We start from the raw sequence: 24,271 nt of genomic DNA on the forward strand, positions 1-24,271 counted from the left end.
TTCTTGTCTCTGCACCGTTTTACCCCAAATCCTTCATGACGGGGATTAGACATTTTGGGAGCCAGTTCCTTAGGGCAGATTTCAGACACGGCCCATCTTTGTTTCCCTGACACGGTGTACTGGGTGGACAACAAAGCAAGTTCTAAGTACATGTAAGTGAGCACCTCGACCCAACTGGTAAGCCCTGAACAGGTTTCTTACACTGCACCAGGTGGCAGAGCCCAAGGTCTCTGATAACACCTGTGGCCACCACCTTCCGGGATACACACATTTCTTCCTTCCTACATCAAGAGAGCACACGATCCTGGACTCTCGGGGCTCCATAAGCAACTCCCCTTCTCCCTTCGGTAGTGCAACCCCTTCAGCAAGACCCTTGTTCATCAACCCCTCCATCTCTGCCGGAACACTCGCACCAACAGAGAACTCCCGCCCGCAAAATGTTCTTCTATGTCTAGAATTACAAGAGGTGGGTTTGGCTCCAGGCCCGGTCCATGAGCCCTTCAGGCAATTCTGCAAAGCATGTGCCATCATCATCGCCCCATTCTCAAGATAGGAAAGTGGGGCTCGAGAGATGAAGCAATTTCCCGAGGTCACACAACCAGTGAGCTACGACCGTATTCCTGAAGGCCCACCATAATGCCCACGTGATAAATGTGAATAGACTGATGACTCCATTCCCTGGAGGGGCATTCCTGGTGACTCCAAATGTCCACGTAAGCCCTGCCCCACAACTGCCAGCTTGGCTTGTGGGAACCTTACTACAAACAGCCCTTCAGCTCTGTTAAGACCTAAATCTCGATAAATGCTTTCCAATAACACAGTCCTTGCCAGGAAAGGAAACATTTGCACTATTGCTTATGCATAATATAGGTTAATATTTCAGGACGCATTAAATGTGTAAACGTTTATAGTGAAGCGAGGTGCCAGTTGTGAGCCAGGCCGCTGTGCAGAGAAGACAAGATGCTGACGGGAAGTTGGGTACAACTTGACACTGCCCCTAAGTACTTTGTGTCAGAGAGCACAGTACTCGGCCCTGCTCCTGGTTTGCCAGGCAGGAAAATAACATGTTGCTTTCAAACGGATGCTCCCAAACCCTTAATGGAAGTTGATGACTTCAAGATGCGCTGGTTGCTTTGTGGCTTCTTCGGAGACAGTGGAAATTAGGATGGGATTTGGGGCATGACCAAGGGCCAAAATCTGCCAAAGGTGTGCCTAACTAACTGAAGAATGGAGGTGGGTCAGATTGGCCATGTGCTAAAATCAAAGGCACATGCAGGAAACTGGAATATGAACTTGGCATTTGGAGGAAGCAGAGGATGAAGGCAAGCTGGGGGGAGGGGTGAGTAGGGAGGAGGAGAATACTCTGCTTTAAATAAATAGGAGATTGAACCATATGAAATTGACAATATTTCATGGCGGTTGACCAAAAATATGGCACTGTGTTTAGACTAATCTAATAAAAGATATATTATTATCTATTAACATACTATCCTAACCATGCATCCCAAGCAGCACCACCACATCAAGGGTGGGACAGCAGTCATGTAACCATCCACAAAGCAAGACAAAGTCCACAGCAAAGAACACCAGCCATGTCACCTCTGGAGTTTATGTGGCGGAGGGCCAAGCACAAGGTTTCTACCAAGAATGGAGGGTAAAAAAAACCAACACAGGATACGCTATGATCTGAATGTCATGTCCCCCAAAATTCCTATGTTGAAATCCTAAATCTCAGATGTGATAGTATTAGGAGGTGGTGTTTTTGAGAGGTGCTTAGGTCATGGGAATGGAACTTTCATGAATGAATTAATTAGTGCCCTTATAAAAGAGACCCCAGAGGGGCGCCTGGGTGATTCAGTTGGTTGAGCATCCAACTTTGGCTCAGGTCATGATCTCACAGTTTGTGGGTTCGAGCTCTGCGTTGGGCTCTGTGCTGACAGCTCAGATGCTGGAGCCTGCTTCGGATTCTGTGTCTCCCCCTCTCTCTGTCCCTCCCCCACTCACGCTCTGTCTCTGTCTCTGTCTCTCTCTCTCTCTCTCCCTCAAAAAGAGATATTTTTTTATTAACTTGTTTTATTTTTTATTTTTTTAAATTTACATCCAAATTAGTTAGCATATAGTGCCACAATGATTTCAGGAGTAGATTCCTTACCCATTTAGCCCATCCCCCCTCCCACAACCCCTCTAGTAACCCTCTGTTTGTTCTCCATATTTAAGAGTTTCTTCTGTTTTGTCCCCCTCCCTGTTTTTATATTATTTTTGTTTCCCTTCCCTTATGTTCATCTGGTTTGTCTCTTAAAGTCCTCATGTGAGTGAAGTCATATGATTTTTGTCTTTCTCTGACTAATTTCACTTGGCATAATACCCTCCAATTGCATTGACGTAGTTGCAAATGGCAAGATTTCATTCTTTTTGATTGCCAAGTAATACTCCATTGTGTGTGTGTGTGTGTGTGTATACATATATATATATATATCTATATATGTATATATATAGATATATAGATAGATAGATAGATAGATAGATAGATAGATAGATATATACACATACCACATGTTCTTTATCCATTCATCCATCGATGGACATTTGGGCTCTTTCCATACTTTGGGAAAAAAAAAAAAGAACACAAAGGAAAAAAATAGATACTTAAAAAAATGTTTTAAAAATAAAAAAAATAAAAATAATAAAATAAAATAAAAGAGACCCCAGAATGTTCCCTCGCTCCTTCCGCACTGTGAGGACACAGAGAGAAGGTGCCGGCCATAAGCCTGGAAGAGGGCCCTTCCCTACAAGGCTACCATGCTGACACCTTGACATCGGTCTTCCCAGCCTCCAGAACTAAACAATAAGTTTCTGTTGTTTATAAAGCACCCAGTGAGTGGTGTTTTGTTAAAGCTGCCCAAATGGACTCAGACAGGCTCTGAGGACCCTCAGGAGACAGACCAATTAAAACCCCAGCCAAGCTGACTGAGGCTGGCATCACTGACATCCGTGCTGCCGTTGCACCAGCACATTAGCAGAGGAGCAGAGAGCACAGAGCAGGGCCAGAGAGTCCCAGTTCTGCAGCCACACTGCCGGGCTCGAGTCCTGCTGGGCTCCTTATGAGCTGTAGTGGACTGAAGGGTGGCCCCCAGAAAAGACAGGCTTGTGTCTTCACTCCCCGAACCTGTGAACATTACCTTAAAAGGCAACAGAGTGAAAAGTATACCTTACAGGAGAACATCTCAGTTAAGATAAGGACCTTTAGAGGAGGCGTTTATACTGGATTATCCAGAAGGCCAGAAATCTGACGACAAATGTCCTTATAGGAGACAGACAGAGAAGACCCCACGCAGGAAGAGGGGGAGATGATGTGACCAGAGAGGCAGAGACTGGAGTGACGTGACCACAGCCAAAGAATGCTGGAGCCACCAGAAGCTTGAAGAAGCAGGGAATAGATTCTCCCCCAGAGTCCTACGAAGCACAGTGCCGCCACCACCTTGGTTTCAGACTTCTGGCCTCCGGACCTGTGATAGGATACATTTCTATTAAATTACAAAGTTTGAGGTCCTTTGTCACAGCCACCCCAGGGAACTACTACAGGAACCCTCTGCCTCAGGTCTTTCAACTGTAAAATGGGCTCCTAACCTCCCGAGAAGATGCCTATGAGGGGTTTCACACGACACCTAGTATACACTAAGCACTCAATAAATGTAAGATGTAATAGACGAACTGCAGAAGGGACAGAGAACCCCATAAGACCCAAGAAGATGGAAATACCGGCCTGCCTTGTATGCCTCTGGTACATAAGCCAGGATACCCCCTGCTGTGAGGTGCAAGGTGTTCTGGGCAAAAGCCCGACTCCTCTGCCCCAGTGGCCATCTCAACTCACCACTGGGAGCTAAAAGCCCTTCTCGGGTAACTCTTGAACAAACACCAGCAAAAGCAGCTTTGGTTAAATATAGATGTATGGGACAGTATTCTGGAAGAGTCCATTTTCCTTACAGAATTGCACATTGCACCCAATTTAAGCAACTGGGAATCTGGCAATTTGAGCTTGTTCAACCACTGGAAAAAGTGTCTTTCAAAAAAGATAGTTAAAAAAATAGGACACAAGGGAAGAAAATGGTTATTAAAAATGCTTAAGAGCCTTCCTGAACTTCAAATGGGCTCTTCACAACAATAATACTGATGATTTAAGGGAAAAATGAATCAAGACTCTATTGATTAAATGTTCCTTAAATTATGGGTGGGTTTTAAAATGTGTGGCAGTATGCAAAACACGTTGGAGATAAAACGTTTGAAAAATCATCCAAGACATTTAAAGAACAGGCAATGTAGCTGCAGCCTCTGTCCTGGGGGCGAGCAGTCTAGGCAAGAGAGTAAAAAGTCAACCCAGAACCCTCAAGACCATCTGTGACTCGGGCCAGTAACGCCCAACCCCACAGCCATGACAGCCATCAGCGGTGTCGATTTCTGCTGACACAGCCCTGATCTCCCTAACGCCCAGTGGTCTTGGCTCAGCACCAGTAACCTGAACACATCATTCATTCCAGGAACATTTACTGAGCACCGACCGGGCGCCAAGCCCTGTGCTCACAGCCAGGGGATACACAGCACAAGGCTTCACGCAGCCGCAGATGTGAAAACAGACCATTACGGTTCAAGGGTTGAGAACCAGGACAGGAAAGCTATAGGGTGGGGGTTGTGAATACCCACTGGGGCAGCCCCATCCAGCGGGGGACCAGGGGAGCTTCTCAGGGAAAGAAAATCTAAGATGAGACCGAAAAGGTGAGCCAGCATTGACCAAATGTAGAGAATGCAGAGACGGAGAGAAATTCAGAAAGGAAGGGGCAGAATGGTAACTGTAAGGTGCCAGAGGCTCAGGATGTTTAAGAACAAAAGCGCATCCCAGCTGCTTGTGGGCCCTCCACCAGGACCACCTGCTCAGTCTCCCCTCCACAGCCACTAGACTCCATTCCCGGCAGGTCCCCGGCTCTGTTCATCCAGTGTCTTCAGAATCCCTTGAATTTTTAAGGGAGAGGCTCCTTCTCCCCCAGAATTTCACTGGCCCTGCCCAGCCCAGCCCAGCCCTCACTGGGGGAGGACAGCCAGGCAGCTTGCAAGGAGGCCCCAAAAGATGTAGCATTCTGGGATTGATGTGGAAACTCAGCATACAGGGAAAATCCTCTCCCAAGCAACCTGGCCTCACCCGGTGACCAATCACCTCCCCAGGCTGGCATATCCCTTCTCCTTAGTCAAAGCCAGGCCCATTGGCAGGCTCCATCCATCTTCTCTACCTCCCTGTCTTACAGATTTATGCTAAGTTGGGATCCTTCCTCTGTCTAACCCACCAGACAGAGAACAATGAGAAGATAGGCTGAGCGTAGAACGTTCAGGAACTGCTCAAGGGGCAGGCAGAGGCTTGGGGACCAGGGCCCTCCCTGATCAGTCTTCACTGAAGATAGGACCCATTCCCTTGCCGTCCCCAGAAGCAGCATCTAGAGGTCCAGGCATGTCCTAGTACAAAAGCAGCACACGCTGATCTCTCCTTCATGGACCCCATTTGCCACGCAACTTTCAGATCCCGATTCAACCCGCCCCACTATGAGCTGCTCAAGAGCAGGGACCAGTCCCCTTTGCTAAAGGTTGTCTGCATGTGGCCCACTGCCTGGTACAAGATGGTGCTTAATAAATGTAGTGAAGATATGCTTGTAGATGCCTTGGTTACTAAGCACTGGCCCATTCATTATTCCTTTGAAGCTCACCTCGACCTGGTGAGACACAAAGGGCAGTGTGACGAGCCTCATCAGAGATTTATCCAAAGTGGATTGGTCCACACAGCCCCGGAAGGCAAAAGCAGGACATGAGCCCAGGCCTCTGGACCCTCACACCCCCCACCATGCCAGCCTCACCTTTTCTATCATGCTTCTGGCAGTCTAAATATCATCATTCTTTGCATGGGCCAATCTGAGCACCCAGCGGGGCACATAAGACAAAGAGGAGGAGAGAGGAGTAACCCGTACTTCCCACGCCCCGGAGAAGCTGGCTGCTTGCGCTCAAAAATTACGTATTTGATTTAAAGATATTGTTTCCCCCTTTTCTCCTTCCACAAAGTGGTACATGGCCCACTTATATATTTAATTAGAATGGATTAAAATTAATAACATCTTGAGTAGTTCCTGACCCTTCTTGAGATAATTGGAGACACCCCGGGGTGATAGGAAACTGGGAGGAAGAATTGCTGATCTAACCAATAGAGGCTGAACTTTCTCATGTGCATGTAATTAGTGCATCCCCTAATTGCCCTCTGTGTGTATGTATATGTGTGTGTGTGTGTGTGTATATATATATCTTATCTATTATTTAAAAAAAAACAAAGATAGGTATCCTTGTGATTTGGAATCATGTTCTGTCCCTTGGGCTACAGAGCTCAAGGCACGCCTGTGGCAGGCAGACCAGCTGAACTCTGTCCTGTCCGTGTCTGCAGACTGATACACAGCTCTCATAGATATTTTAACAGGTGTGTGTGTGTGCGGGCGTGTTAACAGATTTTTATTGCACTGTCTCCATAAGTATAAATACAAAAAGACATTTCTGAGCACCCACTGTGTGCCAAGGACCATGTTAAGTATGCTCCCATCCGTTCACCTGTCCACTCTTTACAACAACCCCATGGAAGCAGAGAGGGTAGAGAGCAGGGTGACTCTCTCCCGTTTGACAGCTAGGAGGACAGAGGTGAAAGATGGCACAAGAGCTAGACTCAGGATGGAAACCTGGACCCTGGGGGTCAACTACCACGTAAGACCTTGCTCTAATGAGCGCTTTCTTCCCACCCTGTAGATGTGTCTCAAGAGATCACTAGTGCCCACAGCTCAGTTTCTGTTAGTACAGCCACATGCAGGCATTGACACGGCACAGCTGGACCTCACTGGTTGTCTGAACATCTCACACTTTCTCAGACTCCAGGAAAGAGAAGCGCGAACAACAGTGAGTAAGCTAGAGCCCGAGAATAAGCCACAACCATCCCTAAGGGAAAAGGGGTCAGAGAGCAGTGAACCGAGTCCACCAGGCCCCCTGCCTCCTGGGCTCCCAGGGCACAGGAAGACGGGAGGAGGGAGAACCAAAGACCCCATCAGACAGGGCTGGGTTCAGATCCTGCTCTGCCACTTACTGTGTGAGACAGAGATAGGACCCCAGATAAGCCAGCTAAGCACACCAAGGGTCAGCCTTTGCACTTGCAAAATGAGCAGGTTCATGCCCGTCCATCAGAGCTGTAATGACAACAAATCCGTCATTGGGCGAGCGCCTAACAGGACAGTCCCTGTTTTTGTAGATGAGATAACAGGTTCAGGGTGACATGGTCATGCAGAGATACCCATCTGTTTCCCTGACACCTCCTGGCTTCTCACAACCCAGGAGCACCAGATTTCTTGGCCCATGATGACAGCAATGAGCTTTAAACAGTAATTGAGAGGGGCGCCTGGGTGGCTCAGTCAGTTGAGCGTCCGACTTTGGCTCAGGTCATGATCTCACGGTCCGTGAGTTCAAGCCCCGCGTCGGGCTCTGTGCTGACAGCTCAGAGCCTGGAGCCTGTTTCAGATTCTGTGTCTCCCTCTCTCTCTGACCCTCCCCCATTCATGCTCTGTCTCTCTCTGTCTCAAAAATAAATAAACACTAAAAAATAAATAAATAAACAAACAAACAAACAAACAAACAGTAATTGAGAGAGGAAAGCATTTGCTTATCTTTTTGGGGTCACCCCAAGGTTCAGAGGCAAGTAACTGACATCTCCTCCCCTGGTTCGTCCCCACACCCATTTGGCAACTGCCCTCACCACTTCCAAGCATCCCTGTCCCCTGCTGTCCCCTGGACAGGTTAAACCCTACCTGTTTCCACAATGAGGACCGTGCCTGTGAGTGGGACAGCATTTCTGGGTCAAATTAGGTCAAGGCCGATCAGTGGCGCTGGAACTGCTACGGCGTTAGGCAATCAACTCAAGGCTGGTTCCGCCCGGAGCCATTTAATTTTGGGGAGGCAAGATTTAGCTGACTTGAAAGAAGGGGGAAGCAAGCTTGCAGAAAGAGATTGATTTCAGCGAAATACAAATTCATACTCACTAACTGCCTTACCACTTCGGAATCAATTAAAATGAGATGGAGAAAAAGGCACAGAGAAATAGAGAATGACAGAAAGCCCAATTGGAAAAAAGGAGGGGGTGGGGGAGAAGGCTTCCTGGAAAGCAGAGCAGAAAAAGCCCAATCCAAGGAAACCCCTCTCGGGTAGGAGGGGAAGTCTGGGGGCTGTGAGGCATTTTCTTTTCCAGTCCTGGGCAACCGGTAAGCAGCAGACCCACAACATGAGTCGGGGGTTCTCAAAACCCAGTAAGCATCAGAAACAACTTTTGATGAAAGCAGGTAGGGCTTACACATGTCCAGTCCTGAGGCCACCTCCCGAGGTTCTGATTCATTAGGTCCGTGCAGGAGCTGGCAATCTACCTAACAGAACCCATCTCCTGGACAGGTGCCCTCGCACCACACTCTGAGGAGCAAGGCCTAGACTAGAGATTTCATGATGTGCCCCTCTTCTCTGGTCACCATAGTAACAGCAATGACCACACGTGTTGCTTATCTCTAGGCCTGCTGCACAAAGCCTCGAGAAAGACTGTGGAAAGACCCCCACGTTAGCCCGTCCAGAGAAGATGAAGACTTTGGAAATACTTGGAAGGTGTGGACAGTGGGACAAAGAAAACCTGTCCAGATCCTGGCTTGGACAGCCCACCTCAGAGAGGACTAGACAGGACCCAAGAATAGTGCTGGACCACTCTGGAAGACAGTTTGGCAACCCTCTTTTTTAAAAAACAAAATAAACATACTCTTACCTTATGGTCCAGGAGTGATGCTCCTTTTGGCATTGACCTCAAGAATTCAAAACTTAGGTCCACGCAGAAGCCTGTACAGTTTTATTCACACCTGCCCAAACTTTGAAGCAACCAAAATGTCCTTTAGTAGGTTAATGGACCAACTATGATAGATCCAGACAATGAAATATTACTCGGGGCTGAAAAGAAATGAGCTATCAAGCCATGGAAAGACATGGAGGAAACGTAAATGCGTATTTCTAAGTGATAGAAGCCAATCTGAAAAGCCTACATGCTATATGATTCCAACTGTATGATATTCTGGAAAAGAAAAAGCTTCGGTGACCATCAAAAGCTGAGTGGCTACAAGGAGAATGGCAGGGAGAGGAAGGACTGGGCAGAGCACAGAGGATTTTTAGGACAGGGGAACTATCCTATATGATGCTGCAATGCTTGATACTTGCCCTCATACATGCGTCCAAACCCACAGAATGTGCCACACTCAGAATGAACGGTAAACCACGGATGGCGTGGGGCGGAGGGGGGAGAATGACGTATCAATGTAGGTACGTGGATTGTAAAGAACAGACCACGCTGGTGGGGAGTGTGATAGTCGGGATGGCTGTGCATGTGGGGGGCCAGGGGTATACAATAACTCTCCTTTCTGTCCAATTTTACTGTGAACCTAAAACTGCTCTAAAAAGTAAATTCTATTAAAAAAAATACACAGGACTAGAGATTGCCTCTGGTTCCACGAAATACAAGATGACATGGGAAGGCAGAGCAGTGAAGCATGCAACGGGGACTGGAGCCACCGGGGACATGGCAGGAGTAAATCCAGCCTGCCAGCCAGGGGCCAGTTCCTGAATGGGTGGGGGTCGGGGCTGTAAAATCAGGACAGGAAGTACAGGGCCCCTCTCTTCCCACCCTTCCTGCCAGAGAGGGGGATATTGCAAAGGGCATCAAGATCTCAACAAGAGAGCAGTCTCTCTGTGGTGTTTGAAATTCTCAAAGATCCCTTAATCCTCCCAAAGAAAACGGTTCAAACAGGTGAATAAACTAGCGAGTCGAACAGGGAGCCTCAGCATCATTATCCAGGCCTCCTAACGCCCCTTAATGCAGAATCTCCCTGCCTGCACCTAATAAGGGCTGCTCTCCTTCATGAGAGTCCTATAAAATGCATAAATATTCCTCAAGGAACCGAGAGAGCTCCTAACAGTCTTTAATAGCTATCATAAAATGAAGGATAAAATGTGTGAAAGGAGATTGGTCATGATAATAGTGCAAGGTTGGAGAGCAGTGAATTTCCTAACCCCTCCCTGGCTGGGTTTCACAGCAGAAAGATACTGTCCCGAGTCAGAAGCATGCCCAGAGGAGGCAAACTGGGGACAGGACATCCAGACCCCTGTCAGAGAATCCCAGACAGTTGAACTGGAAACACTGAGGGCCAAAGACAGGAGGAGACTTGCCTAAGGTCATACAGCAAACAGCAGACTCCCATCAAATCTGCCAAGATTCTGTGTGGCCCAGATGGAATGGGTCCTAGGAATTTGCATTGTTCATTTATCCTCTGGGTGATGGAGACAAAAACTAGTCTATACCAAATAAGCTCGTGACTGATACAATTTGGCCCTGGCTACATAGCTCCTCCAGCCTTTGTGGGAGCCAGAGATTGGTCTGTTAGTAGAACTTACAGCCTGAGCTCTGCTCCAAAACTGGACAAGGACTCTAGAGCATGCCAACAAGGTGGGTATTAACAGCAGAGGTCATCACTGAGAATCTGCAGACCAGGGAAACAAGAGTATGCTCTAAAGGACTGTTTGCTTCAATGGGTGCTATGATGGGCTTTCCGTGAGCACCTCAGGGCCATGGCACGTGGGTGTGGGGTGTGGGGTGGGGAAAGACCCAGTTGGCAGGAAAGCCCACATCTAACAGCCAGCCAGTCCCCTAGCTCATGTCCTGGAATGCAACAGAGCTCAATAAACAGCAGTTATTGGCAGGTACAGCACTAAACACCTAGAGGTGCACCCACCAAGAACTGCTGTTTGTTGAGCTCTATTGCATGCCAGGACATGAGCTGGGGGCTTTGCATTTATGATCTCACTGAGCCCTCCAAGTGCTACACCTGACTGTAATCGCACAGACCCACAGGTCCATGCACGACCAAAGGCTGGCCAAATAACATCCAGGCAACACAGGTCTGGGCATTTGTTCCTGCTCCCACCATAGTCTGGGGCCTACTGGGTCTCCCCATACTTTGGCTTGGGCTTCTAGTTTACAGCTTCCTTTATCTTGATGGCAGTGGAATGGCCTCTTACATCTGACCCTCAAGACCTTCGAGATGTTGACTCCCTGCTCCTCAGGCTCACCCCCCTCACTCGTCTCAGCTCTGGTTTAGGAATCCCCATCCTAGGGCTTTCCTGACTCCCTGGGGTCTCAGCCCAGCCCATCCTGCTCCGAATGACAGGAGGTCCAAGAAGCCACATTTCCCTCTGCCCACGCAAGCTGACTAAGCAAAGCTACCAGAAACTTCATGGTGAAAGTCAACCAGCAGAACCTCAGGTGAAGTTCTTCAATGCATAGAAGTCAAATCCCAATACAGATGGGGTACGGACAAGTTGAAAAGAATAAACCTTTTCTTCTAAGTTAAACTCCCTGGCCACATGGGGGACAGTCCTCAGAGTGGATAACCTAAGATTCTGGTGTCGTCCACTATTACCCTGATGGCATTCAGCAGCCGATAAGACATCAAGAGGTCAAATGTAGGAGGACTGAAATAGAACAATAAAACTATCGGCATTCCCAGATAATGGGCTTCGTGGAAAATCTAAAAGCAACAACAATTAGAATTTTTAGAAAAGCTAGCAAAATCACTTGGAAATAAGAGCAATGTACAAAAATCTATTATATTTATTTTACCGTCAAGTAGATATAAATGCAATTTTAAAGACACCACTTATAAAAGCAACAAAATGCATGAAGGGTCTCAGATACTAACAAAAGATGCTCGAGACCTTTGAGGAAGAGATTAGAAAAATTTATTGGAAGACACTGAAGAAGACCATAATACGTGAAGAAACAGACTGAGTTCATGAGCAGAAAGATTCAATATCATAAAAATAGCAAGTTGAAGGGAATTGGCCTACAGATTCCATGAAGCTCGAAGAAAAAATTCCCAACAAGGTTTTATGTGGAACTTGACAAGTAACTTATTTATAAGCAAACAGGTAAAATGTATATATGTGTGTGCAGTTTGTGTATGTACAAACACACAAACACATGCATTCGTATCTAATTTTTAGCTTGCTCAAAAGACCACAAATGTAAATTGAAACTGCACTGTGATACCAATTCTCATCTAAAAGTTTTCCAAAAATACATGGGAAAAAAGTGCCCTCGTACACTGTTGTGAAGAACTGAAAATGGTGTTAACACCATGTAGGGGAAATCTTACAGACATTAAGGTTGATGAAATTAAATAGAGACTATGTAATCACAAATTCGAGAACCCATGCTGTATCTTTAATACATGTGCATCTAATGTAAGTGTTTGCTAACTCTGTCCACTGAAACAGCCTAGAAACAACGACTAAGCCAACAGCAATAAAGACTTCTAATGCTCACACTGTAATTTTCTTCAATAGCATTTTGCACTAATAGGAACCAAGCCTTCTTGGATAAATGCTCATTCTGGGTCTGGGGCAGAAAATGCCCAAAATGAGCCTAGAACATCTTGTAATTTTACATTTCAAAATTTCAGAATTCTGCAGCTAACCTCAAGAAGCTCCCAGTGACCACGGATGGGGCAATCTGGACATCAACGAGGATGATGACTAGAATGGATTAAAGCATATGGATTTAATCCATGAATTCATGATGATATTTTTAAAAGGTATTTGTTATCTTTGAAGAATACTTGGCCTCCAAGTCATTATTTTGAAAACTGTTAAATTAAAGAACCACCTGACAGTGCTCAGTATAGATAACTGATTGTGGCATTATCCAATTTGTCCCGTTTTTCCTCCATAAAGTGTACCTTGAGGTAATTAATAGCTAATTAGGGGTAATTCATCTTTATAAAATAATTCCAGCCAGTAAGTGGGAAGGAATTATAGAATTAGCATGCCGCCATTTTGTAGTCCCTAGTGAATTCATGAATCTAGACCATAACGATCAGTGGCTACTATTAACACAGAAAAGTCAACTAAATATTATGTGTCTCCTGATGGAAGTGCATGCCACCACCTATGAGGTAGCCTTGCCTTTCCCACTCTAAAAAATGAACTTGAAGCTGATCAAGTTTCAAATCACCTATTATACAAGACATACAGAGAACAGATGTTCAAAGGCCTCTACAGCGATGTAATAACCAAGTCAAGACCATGGTCAACTCTTGGGATGGACTTTTTTGAATCCTGATTCAAAACAACAGTTTTTAAAAATGTTGGAGAGTTTGGGAAATTTGCTTTGTTAACTGAATATGTGAGGTTTTAAGTTGTAGATGTGATAATGGTATCATGCACGTTTGTCAAGAGTCCTTAAACACACACACAAGAACAAAAATGGTGGAGACACCACAGGAGCCTTTGCCCCACCAGCCATCAAGAATTATGAGAAAGCTATATGACCAAGGTAGATACTATGACATTCATGCAGGGATAGACAAAATGACTCAGGGAGCAGAATAGAGACACAAAAATTAATTTTTACATGTATATTTTATTTTGTTTACATAGCTCATTTTTCAGGTGAATGGGAAATGGCAAAACTCATCAGTAAGTGGCATTTGGACAGCTGCATTGATGATCCACATGGAAAAGAAGCAATTTAGAAAAGACTGATAATGAAAGATACACTAAAATTTAAAACTTCTCTTTATCAAGAGACACCTCAAAGGAAGTGAAAAGATGGCTCCAACTGGGAATGACATTGACCACATATATATGATGCCAAGTGATTAGAATTCAGAATAGATATTTAACTCCTAAAAATCAGAGAGACTCACAATCCAATTTAAAACTATGGAAAAGACTTAAACAGGTATTCTCAAAAAAGGAAACTAGAGTAGCCCATAAACTTTGGCAAGATACTTCATTATATAATCAAGAAAATTTACACTTTTAGAAAACAAGAGTCTATTTCCATACCCGATTCAGGAACCTGACAATAGAAAGGGCTGGTAAAGAAGTACATTAATGATGGGGCGCCTGGGTGGCTCAGCCGGTCAAGCGTCCGACTTCAGCTCAGGTCACGATCTCACGGTCTGTGAGTTCGAGCCCCGAGTCCAGCTCTGTGCTGTCAGTTCAGAGCCTGGAGCCTGCTTTGGATTCTGTGTCTCCCTCTCTCTCCCTGCCCCTCCCCCACTTACGCTCTGTCTCTCGAAATATGAATAAACGTTAAAAATTAAAAAAAAAAAAAAAAGAAGGACATTAATGAAATATTTCCTATACTACCAGAGAGCAGTATGGACTCCAGCAGTTTTCAAAACAATTTGACATCAGCTAGAATTTAGTTTGAGCATTCCATATGGGTTACTAATTCTGTTCTTAGGTATAAACCACAGGTGCACCCTATATACTTACAATAATGTTTACGGCATTTTCTAGAAAAGACTAAAAACATTCCAAATATTCATTAGAGAAATAAGTTGCAGTGTGGCCACACAATGAGACCATATATGGCAGTGAGAATTAACCAAGAACAAGTATACAGTTCACGATGAATGAACTTTGCGACCCTAATGGCAAGAGAAAAAGGCAAGTCGCCTAAGGATACTTCTGGCATGACACACTTTTTATACATCTCAACTAAAAAAGAAACCACAGTAATGTATCATTTAGGGGTATATACCCATAGAGTGACATTCTAAAGAAAGGCAGGTGAGTGATCAATACCAAATCCAGAAAGGTGATTATGTACATGGGAGGGAAGCCAAGCTTCGGCAGTGTTGATCTTTTAACATTTTTCAAATCAAGTTTTGGGCTCACAGATGTTTCATTATGGAACTCACACATTTTATACATTTATTTTTGAAGAAATGGTCTAGTTGAAATGGTGAGGCCGGCACGGGACTGACCTGGGTCTGGTTTCTGCACAGAAGAGACAGAACTGGCTCCGGGAGGCCTTTTCTAGGGCCGGCAGTACGACCGAAGCACCAGCACACCACGTGCATCTTGCCGAGACCAACAGACCTTCCCAAACATGCAAGATTAAGGAGGAAGAATTTTCCCTGAGCAAAGGGAAATAACAGAGATCAAGTTTGCATTCACTCCTAAAGCACTGGGGCACCTTTGAGAAGCAAACAGCCTCCCTGCTCGTGGCAGCCAGGCCCCGTTCACGACTGGATGACCTACTTCAGATTTATGAGCCATATCTGTTTTCAGAGACCCTCCACCCTGACTGCTTCGAAGGGCAGTGCCTCCAGGTATACAAATCCCTGGAGGAATATAGGACAGACTTCCAGTCACCCAATTCTACAAATATTTGGGACTCTGCACCCATCCCAAGCACTTCTGTGGGTGCTGGGGCTAGGAGATAAGCGAGAGAACATCTTTGTCCTTTATCACACCTCCCAGGGAAGGAAGAAGAGGAGAAGGAGCCCACGTGGGAAAAAAGCCGCCCACCCCACTGACAAGGGTCCTGTCGTTGGGCCTGAGATCACAATGAGACACAGAAATGCAGTTCAGGGAAATAGCATGCACTCACAGCACCAGCTGATCTGTATACTAAGAGGTTTTTAACCTCAGAAACAAGAATAATGCCCAGAGATTTTTCCCTGAAGCTCCTCCTAGTTTTCCTACGACTTCTTGCAAAATAAATTATCCTTAAGTCATCAATGTCCACATAATGTCTGAAGGCAAGAGGGAGGATGGGAGGCTTTTCACAAAGCTAGAGAAAGGATGAGCCGCCAGGGGCTTGAGGGGGACCCAGGGACAAGGTGTGCATGTCAGTAGGTGTCAGTGAGTTCCCATCCACCTGACATTCTGCAGTGGATTCATTTATCTTACATTCAACCCGGCAGATGAAATCAAGAGGAAGTTGGTATCATTTCTTTATACGGAAACCCATGTCTTTCTCCTGGCTGCATCATTTCAGGGGCCAGGTGGGGGTACAAGAACCCCACTGAAGTGAGGAAGTAATAGAAAAATGTAGGGCATTCAGCTGGCCAGCCTCTGGCAGCCCAACTGCCCAGGATCAACAGGGTAAGTCACTAAGTCACTGCCACCATAGAGTGGCCCAGGGTGTGGCCAAGGTCCCTACAGGCAGAGAAGGCTGGAAGAATTGGAGGAGGCACATTAGGTTCACTTGAAGCAACCATAGAGCCCAGGAGAGTTTCCAGAGTTGGAGTCAACAGGAAGCACTCAAGCTAGAACGTGATGAGGAAACAAAGAACAAGCTGGAAATGTGTACAAAGTGTCGCTGTGTCCCCCGTGCAGTCAGGCAGTGGTCCTTCCCCCCATCTGGCAGAAAACTCTGGTATTACTACTCTCTGGGGATAGTCAGACAGAGGTCAACTCACCATTGACCGGGACAACAGAGGGCTGTGCAGAGGCACCACATTGAGAGCAGAAGGAAGGAACAAAAGTTGGCATGGGAAGCAAGGAGACCAGGACCACGTCCAGCCCAGCCTGAACCAACCCCCTGGGCCGAAGCCAACTCCTCCAGGAGCAGGGTGACCAGATATGGACATTTGGGCCACCAGGTAATAGCAGAAGTGTGTGGACAGGTGACAAAATTGCCAGGTTGGGACTCTGTGTCTGCACAATGATGCTCCCAGATGACAAGCTCTGTCCCCCACGCCAATATTCCCCATCAACAGTTTGACATTTCCCTCAGCCATGTGTGGACAGCCAAGAACTGCCAAGCATTTAAGAAAAGTCTCCAACAACAAAGCAAACAGACATACTAAAGGAACTAAAACACGGATACAAGAAAAACCATCACAATGTTAATATCTTTAGAGAGGTAACCAAGTAGGAGATCCTTAAGACAGAAGTTTCACTTTGTTAAAAACTAGTAACAAAAATAAACTTGTAAAAAAGAAAAAAAATGAAAATGAAGGAGAAAAAGTACAACTTTAGGGAATTAATCCAGGAAAATATTTGAAAGCCAGAAGTTCTAAGAAGTAACAATAGAAGAAAACGAGAGAAAACTATCAAAGGAATAACAGAATTCCCCCAAAGAACATGCATCTCCAGATTGAAAGAGTCCATTGAGAGCTCAGAGCTAACAAAAAGATCAATACAAGTCACATCATTGTGAAATATCACAACACCAGAGAGAGAAACAGAAAATATCAAAAGCTTCCAAAAAGAAAAAGCAGATTATAGACAAAAGATAATTAAAGTGCCATTAACAGCAATGCTGGAACCTGGAAGATAATTCAAAATTGTGAACAAAAATATGTACTTGCAGCCTAGAATTCTATACCCAACTAATCATCAATCCAATGCTCAGGTAGGAAAGATCTTGTATGGTCTTTCAAAATGCATCCTCTGTGCACTTTGAAAGGAAGCCATCTATCCTCTTGAGGAAGTAATCAAAACTTAGGAAGAGGGTGGAATTCAAGAAACAGAAGATACAGGGGCACCTGGGTGGCTCAGTCGATTAAGCGTCTGACTTTGGCTCAGGTCATGATCTCATGGTTCATGGGTTCAAGCCCCACATCAGGCTCTGTGCTGACAGTGCAGGGCCTAGAACCTGTTTCCAATTCTGTGTGTGTGTATGTGTATGTGTGTGTGTGTGTGTGTGTGTGTGTGTGTGTTCTCTTCCTCCCTCCCTCCCTCCAAAATATACATGAAAAAATCTTTAAAAAGCAAAAGGAAACAGAAGATATAGCACAGTCGACTGGGAGGGATCGACTGGGAGGGAGGAGGGAGGGGATCTCCCAGGCAGATGGAAAGGAAATCCCAGGGTAAGAAAGACACAGCAACCCCAGAGAACAACTCCTATAGACTGAGCTACAGGGCAGTGGCTCCCAGAGCTGAGAGACCATCTGGGGGTTCAGCCTCCCTGATGGGCCTGGCCAGTCTGGGATGCACAGACACCCAGCAGATGAACAAAGCCATCATTTTAGCTCTGGACAAAATAATTGTCATAGAAGAAAGAGGAGACATAATCATGAGACACCACATGTCTCAACTGTGAATACTATTTACACGTTCATAACAACAACACTGAGTGTCGATGTAACTAAAATGGGTGATAAATACACTTGGAGAAGGGGAGGGCACGCATGTGGGGGGGGGGGCAGCAAAGCAGTGTTAAACCCTCCTCTTCCTCGGCACAGAGTCGATAGATAACATCCAACAGGAAAGCATTCAAGATGACATTTCTGAAGATCCCCCGTATATTGTTACAATGAGTCTAAGACACAGCTCGGAGTTGAAAACTGTCACCGCCTCTGAGGAACAGGAAGCAGGTGAGGAGGGACTGGGCAGGAATTTGCTGTTTTTCATTGAGATCCTAGTAGCACGCTTTGACATTTTAATCTACGTCTTTGATACAAAATTAAATTATACTTAAGTTTCACATGCGCACTCCCACCTACCTCCACCTCCACTCCCCACCCCCCACCCCCCATGGGTGAATCTACCTGCATCTACACACACTTCCCCACTGTGTGAAGGGCTAGGACTAGTCCTGAATACGGTGAAATTGTAAGGAGTGATCCCAGGAAAATCAGAGGCAAGGGTCTTGGAAGAAGGAAAAGGAAGTCCACAGGCTTTCAGGAACAAAATCTTGGCTGGTCCTTTGGGCACCTGGGTGGCTCAGTCAGTTGAGCATCTGACTTTGGCTCAGGTCATGATCTTACCATTTGTGAGTTCAAGCCCCGCGTCTGGCACTGTGCTGACACTCAGAGCCTGGGGCCTGCTTTGGATTCTGTCTCCCTCTCTCTCTGCCCTTCCCCTGCTCATGCTCATGTGCTCTCTCTCTCTCTCTCTCTCTCAAAAGTAAATAAACGTTAAAAACAATTTTTTTTTTTTAAAGCTTGGTGGTCCTTTGCCAATGATCTAGCCAGAGAAGCCCTGGGAGATTCAACTCTTATCTGGCTTCAGTATCTCCTCGGGAGCCTACAAGAGCCCCTTCGGATCTCACCATTGTCACTTCTGAATGTTTCTCCTAATAAATGAAGGTTTTAGACCATAAAATCCAGCATTCTTTTACAATGCACAACATCAGTCTCGCCCAAGTGGAATGCCGTAAAATGGTAATGAGGTACGATAAATCTGCTTTCTGTGAAGATCGGGAGTATAGAATCCCTCTATTTATTTAACAGGCCTGACACAGTGCAAAGCCACCTGGTTTTAACCCAGTTCCGCTCAAGTCCACCCCATCCCTCTCTCTGCTCACAGCCCACCCCCAGCGCTTTCAGACAGCAGGTCCAGGAAGAGAAGCCAGCAGCAACTGCCCTCTGCCCACTCTAGGTTTAGGCCATGCAAAGTCCCAAGACTTAGGAGCCTTGGCACCGAAGAATGAAAACCTGGACGCTGCATGTCCCCCAAACCAAGGCAGAGTTCTGAGGATGCTTGGCTTCATCTCTTTGAAGGCCCCCTCCATTTGAAATTGTGAGTTTACGTCTCTTTGGGAGAAGGTTATTAGGGATCCATTATCTGCTCTTAAGCCATAGAAGTTCTGGTTTTCCTGGTTCTCTCAATGCAGGGCCCCACCCCTGCCCCCCAGAGAGGAAGGAGATGCCGAGCAGGGGAGGCAGACTGGAGCTCCCCTTGGGGTTGGCTGGAGACCAGCCCTGAGCCCTTCTACTTTTCTTCTCACTGCCTTGCTCCAGGCCTCTGCAGCCCTCTGGTTGGATCTCTTTGCCCTTAATGGTGTCTGGTCACAGAAGGAACATCATGCTCTCCATTGCACATCCCAGGGTATGACTGAGAGGGTGGAAGGTGGGGGTCACTGGTCAACCAGAAGCAGATTCCTACAGGAACATGGCAGATTAGGAACAAGGGCCGGGAGGAAAAACAAGGGGAAGACAGTGGGGAAGACGTGGAGAGAACTAGCAAGGCACCTGAATGTCCCCTCTGGTGATCGTCACCAGCCCCAACCACAGTTCTCTGCACCGTAAGGCAGAGAAACTTAGATTCAGTGTTTGGATTTTGTGGAGTTTTGTTTTTTGTTTTTTGTTTTGTAAAGCAGAATGGCATCTAATTTTTTTAAGGGAGAAAGTATGCTCTAGTATCTGGTGCGACTGGGATCTGGGATCCTCTGGACCTTATCCCAGCTGCACAGAGGATGTGGGCTTCTGCCCATTTCCATCTATTGGCAAGGACAGAAAAGCACACTCGTTCTCTGGTCTCCTGCCAGGCTGAGAGGAGCAGGCAGTCTCCTCCGCGGTGCATCCCGAGCTGAAAGGCAGTGGCCCAAACTCCGGATCCGGGGGAGAGACAGAGCCCCAGCTTCCCATGTCCAGGCCTCTAGAGCCACTCAGGCTAAGTTCACGGCCCGGCCTTCACATCTCGAGGGGAACAAAGACTTCAGAACCAATCCTACACTTTGCCCACTCTGGCTGTGTGATATGGTCACGTCACTTCACTCCTCTTTCTTCTATAAAACATTCTGTATGTTTTTAATGGAAGGCCAAGCAACACTGCCTGAGGGCAGGGTCCAGTTCTTGATGTGTGATTCTCTGTCCCTTTGCTGACCTGCTCCTGAAGGGCGTATTCGAAACATCTTCAGTGTTGCGGACTCTTCACCCCCTGCAGATGCATTTTATCTTGGTAAATAAAAGTCACTTATTTGATGATGAATTAAGGAGAGTCTGACATTGGTTCTGATACTAGATTGTCAAGCCACTTCCACTCTGTGGGCCTCAGTTTCCACATCTGTGAAATGGGGGTGCTTGGTTTCATCTCTTTGAAGGCTCCTTCCGTTTGAAATTGTGATTTTAGGGGTGACTGGGTGGCTCAGTTGGTTGAGTGTCTAACTTTGGCTCAGGTCATGAATTCGCTTTCCTGAGTTCAAGCCCCCCACGTCGGGCTCTGTGCTGACAGTTCAGAGCCTGGAGCCTGCTTCAGATTCTGTGTCTTCCTCTCTATCTGCCCCTCCCCTGCTCGTACTCTGTCTCTCTCTCTCTCTCTGTCAAAAATAAATAAAGATTAAGAACAAAAAGAAGAAATTGTGATTTTATGTCTCTTTGGGGGGGGGAGGTTATTAGGGATCCATTATCTGCTCTTAAGTGCACAGAATTTGGACAAACTAGTTTTGAGGTTACCTTGAGATGAGAATCGCCCCACTTACCTGCTCACAGATGTTTCAACGGACTAGGGACGAGGGCCCAGAGGGGCAGCACACACACGAGGCTGCGTTTTTACCACAGGCAGGCTCGTTCAGAATTCAAACCAGAACTTGACAGGAACAGCATGAACATGGCACTGTCCTATTTTAGCTTAAGACACCAAGGGGCCTGCACGGCTCACGCGGCGGGTTAGGGCAGAGCCACCCATGCCAGGAAGAGCCAAGCCTCTGCCCTGCCTGGGTTCCGACAACAGCTCTCACTCACAATGAACCACGTTTTGGTGCTTTGATCCCAATCTCAAATAATTAAGGAGGTTTCTGTGGTATCGCCCTAAATGGCTTAGCGTCTCCATCAGAAAGGCGGCTGGGAGGCATGCCAGTTTGGGGGAGGGTCGGATAATTAAGGAAATCATGGTGAATTAAGCTTTCTGCAACGAGGCACAAACATCTTTTCATGAACGGCAACATCATGTTAGCTTATGTTTTGCCAAAGAGAAAGGCAGGGCCTCTCCTTGGGGTTTTCAGCCTGGTAAAACACATCTGGCAACTGAGCCAAATATTTAAGGGTCATTAAAATCCCAAACTCCCCGCGCCAAGAACTTTTCTCCTTTGTTATTCAAGTGCGGAGCAGTTACGGAAAATGCGTTCCATATGGTTTGTGCTGCTGCATATTTCTATTTACTTCATCAAATCACTGCTTTGAAAGAGCTATTTGATGTCAAAGATGCGTTAAGATTTTATAGACTTTCCCAATCCAGCTTTTCAAGATTCTCCCTTTGAACCAGAAATGCTTGCCAAGAGTAAACAGAACTGAAACCACGAGGGGTCAAGGGCTTTGTTGGAAACAAAGACCCCAGCCTGATCAAGGGCTTTCAAAGGTTGGGGGGGCAAATATGCGTTTCCAACTGCTTGCCAAAAGTCCCCAAAGATCATGTTTCCCACATAAGTTACATTAAAATGAGTGTTTTCATGTATTCATATTTTATTAATAATGTAACACTGTCACCCACCAGCTCCCACCAAGAAGCAGGACACGAGATAGTCAGGCACTTAAAATATGAACACAACTTTAAAAAACTGGAAAGTTTATCTTTAAGTCGTACATCAAAATTCTCCCCAGGGAGACTTTGTCAGCCTTGAGAGAAAAAGCAAACCGACACAGACCTTGGAAAAGCTCTCAGGGCTAGAGTCAGACTCTCCCAGACACACGGAGCTGGGAGGACCTGGGAGAATAACTCTCATTTTACAAATAGGGAAACTGAGGACCAGATCCCGGCGCCAGAGACAAATCCTAGAAGCTCCCAAATTGTTCCCTTCTTTTCCTCCGGCCTTTTCTTCATCATTGCTCCTTCCCGAACCTCCCCACAGCCTCCTCCCATTCCCACACATCCTGGACACCCAGACGCAGCAACGGTGGGGCAGGGGCTTCTGTAAAACTGAACTCAGGTCATAGCCCCTCCCTGCTCAAAACCACTCAGCACCCTGATTATCCAACCTACCGCCCCTCTTGCCTGGGGCGACTGCCCCTACTCATCTGCCCACACCTTCCCAGCTCCAAGAGCCCCCTGGTCGCCCTGCTCCACCCACATTACTGCCTTCCAGCCCCTGGAGACCACAAAGCTCATTTCTGCCCCAGGACCTTTGCATGTGTGGTCCCTTCTTCCCTCCTGTGCACAGTTCTTCTTTCAATCCTCAGCTTCAACTGTGCTGCTTTGAAGAGCTCTTTCCTAGCATTCAAGGTGATGAACCCACACGACCTTTGCTGACTCCTCTCTCTGCACATTTATCATCTGAACCCCCACACTGAGCAGTGAGCTTCGTGAGGCTATGAAAAGAAGGTTTTCTTATTATCTCTCCCCTGTAACTCCAGCACCCAGCACACTGCCTGGAATTTAACGAGCACTCAGTACGTGTAATTTGATGTCTTCTATTACCCAGCCTGGGCTCCCTCCATTAGCAAGAAAAGATTTTTTAAAAAGAATCCAGGGCTTTATGTTTAGAGCCCAACTCTGCAACCCCCTCCTTTTTTTTTTTTTTTTAAATCTCTCCCTAGTGCTGTCCTGTCACCCCATTTGGGGACTATGCCTCTGCTCTCTCCCCATCTGTTCTTGGGCACCCCCCCCACTACTCTGAGAGCTCAGAGTCCCCCAACACTTCAGAATGCAAGCCCTCAGAGGAAACCCTGCAATTTAAATGAGATCTGTCAATTCAAAACATGCATCACTTCCAGTGGTGAGGGCTGAGGCAGAAACAAGGTGGGGAGTTACGGGGCGGCCACTCAAGGAAGGTGGAGATTCGAGCCTTTCCTCCGAGATTCCAGACTGTTGCCCTCCCCGCACCTGGGAGAACTCCCTCTCATGCGGTTCCCTCCTGATCATGAATGCAGTCCCTCACTGCACCTGGAACTGGTGTCTCCATTTCCCCTGTAGCTTTCTTGATACACAAAAATTCTACCTAAGTATTTTTCACTTGTATTTTTTGTGGAGTAAAATAAAGCTGGCTTGGGATAAAATGTACTGAATCACAATGATTATCCAGTCTCTCTCTCTCTTTGCCAGGAGGTCCTGAGGTAGGTAGATGAGTATTTAGGACCAAAAGCTTATAAAGAAGATCAGAAATCTATAGATCATTCCACCAACTTCTAATAAGCTAGTATGTTCCAGACATTTCACGAAGATCCCGAGGTGAACAAGACCAAAGTGGTCCCCACCAGGAAGGCAGACATGAGGCCAATTATCTGTGTCCTCCCCCAAGCACTCACTGAGGGGTCATCACTGGTCTCATGAAGGTCATGTGACAAAGAACATGGTGCAGGGAACCAGTTCCAAGCTGGTGGGGTGGAGACATCTACTCTAGGGAAGCAGCAGCTGGGGAGAGGTTGGTGGCTGGGAGACAGATGAGTGTAGTTGAATGGGCACTGGCCAGAGTCAAGAGGACCCAGTCTCCAAGCCCAGGTCCGGCAACTTCTAGCTGAATGATTGCACACCCTTCTTCCTCCTCGGCTGCACCCCATTAGGTCTTCAAATCCTTCTAGCCATTCCCCGCCCTCCACTCCCACCACCACTTCCCCGTTGTGATTCTGCTGATCATAGAATTGTTGATATTCCAAACATCCCCACCCAGTGTCCCTGGCCCCAGATCCTCTATTCCCAATCTTCTCCCAGGAGCACCGCCCCAGGCATTGGG

At 46.6% G+C, this 24,271-nt stretch overlaps 2 long non-coding RNA genes across 2 annotated transcripts in view; one reads left to right on the forward strand and one right to left on the reverse strand.

Annotated features, from left to right (window-relative positions):
- Nucleotides 1–24,271, reverse strand: part of LOC122208901 — a 481,315-nt gene that overhangs the window by 152,088 nt on the left and 304,956 nt on the right. The gene's annotated exons all lie outside the window — the stretch shown is intronic.
- Nucleotides 16,083–18,963, forward strand: LOC122208903. The gene is made up of 3 exons (XR_006197372.1): nucleotides 16,083–16,541; nucleotides 18,129–18,260; nucleotides 18,830–18,963. It is a non-coding gene; the product is annotated as an uncharacterized LOC122208903 (long non-coding RNA).

Source organism: Panthera leo, chromosome E2, assembly GCF_018350215.1.
Source record: "Panthera leo isolate Ple1 chromosome E2, P.leo_Ple1_pat1.1, whole genome shotgun sequence".
Lineage (NCBI taxonomy): Eukaryota > Metazoa > Chordata > Mammalia > Carnivora > Felidae > Panthera > Panthera leo.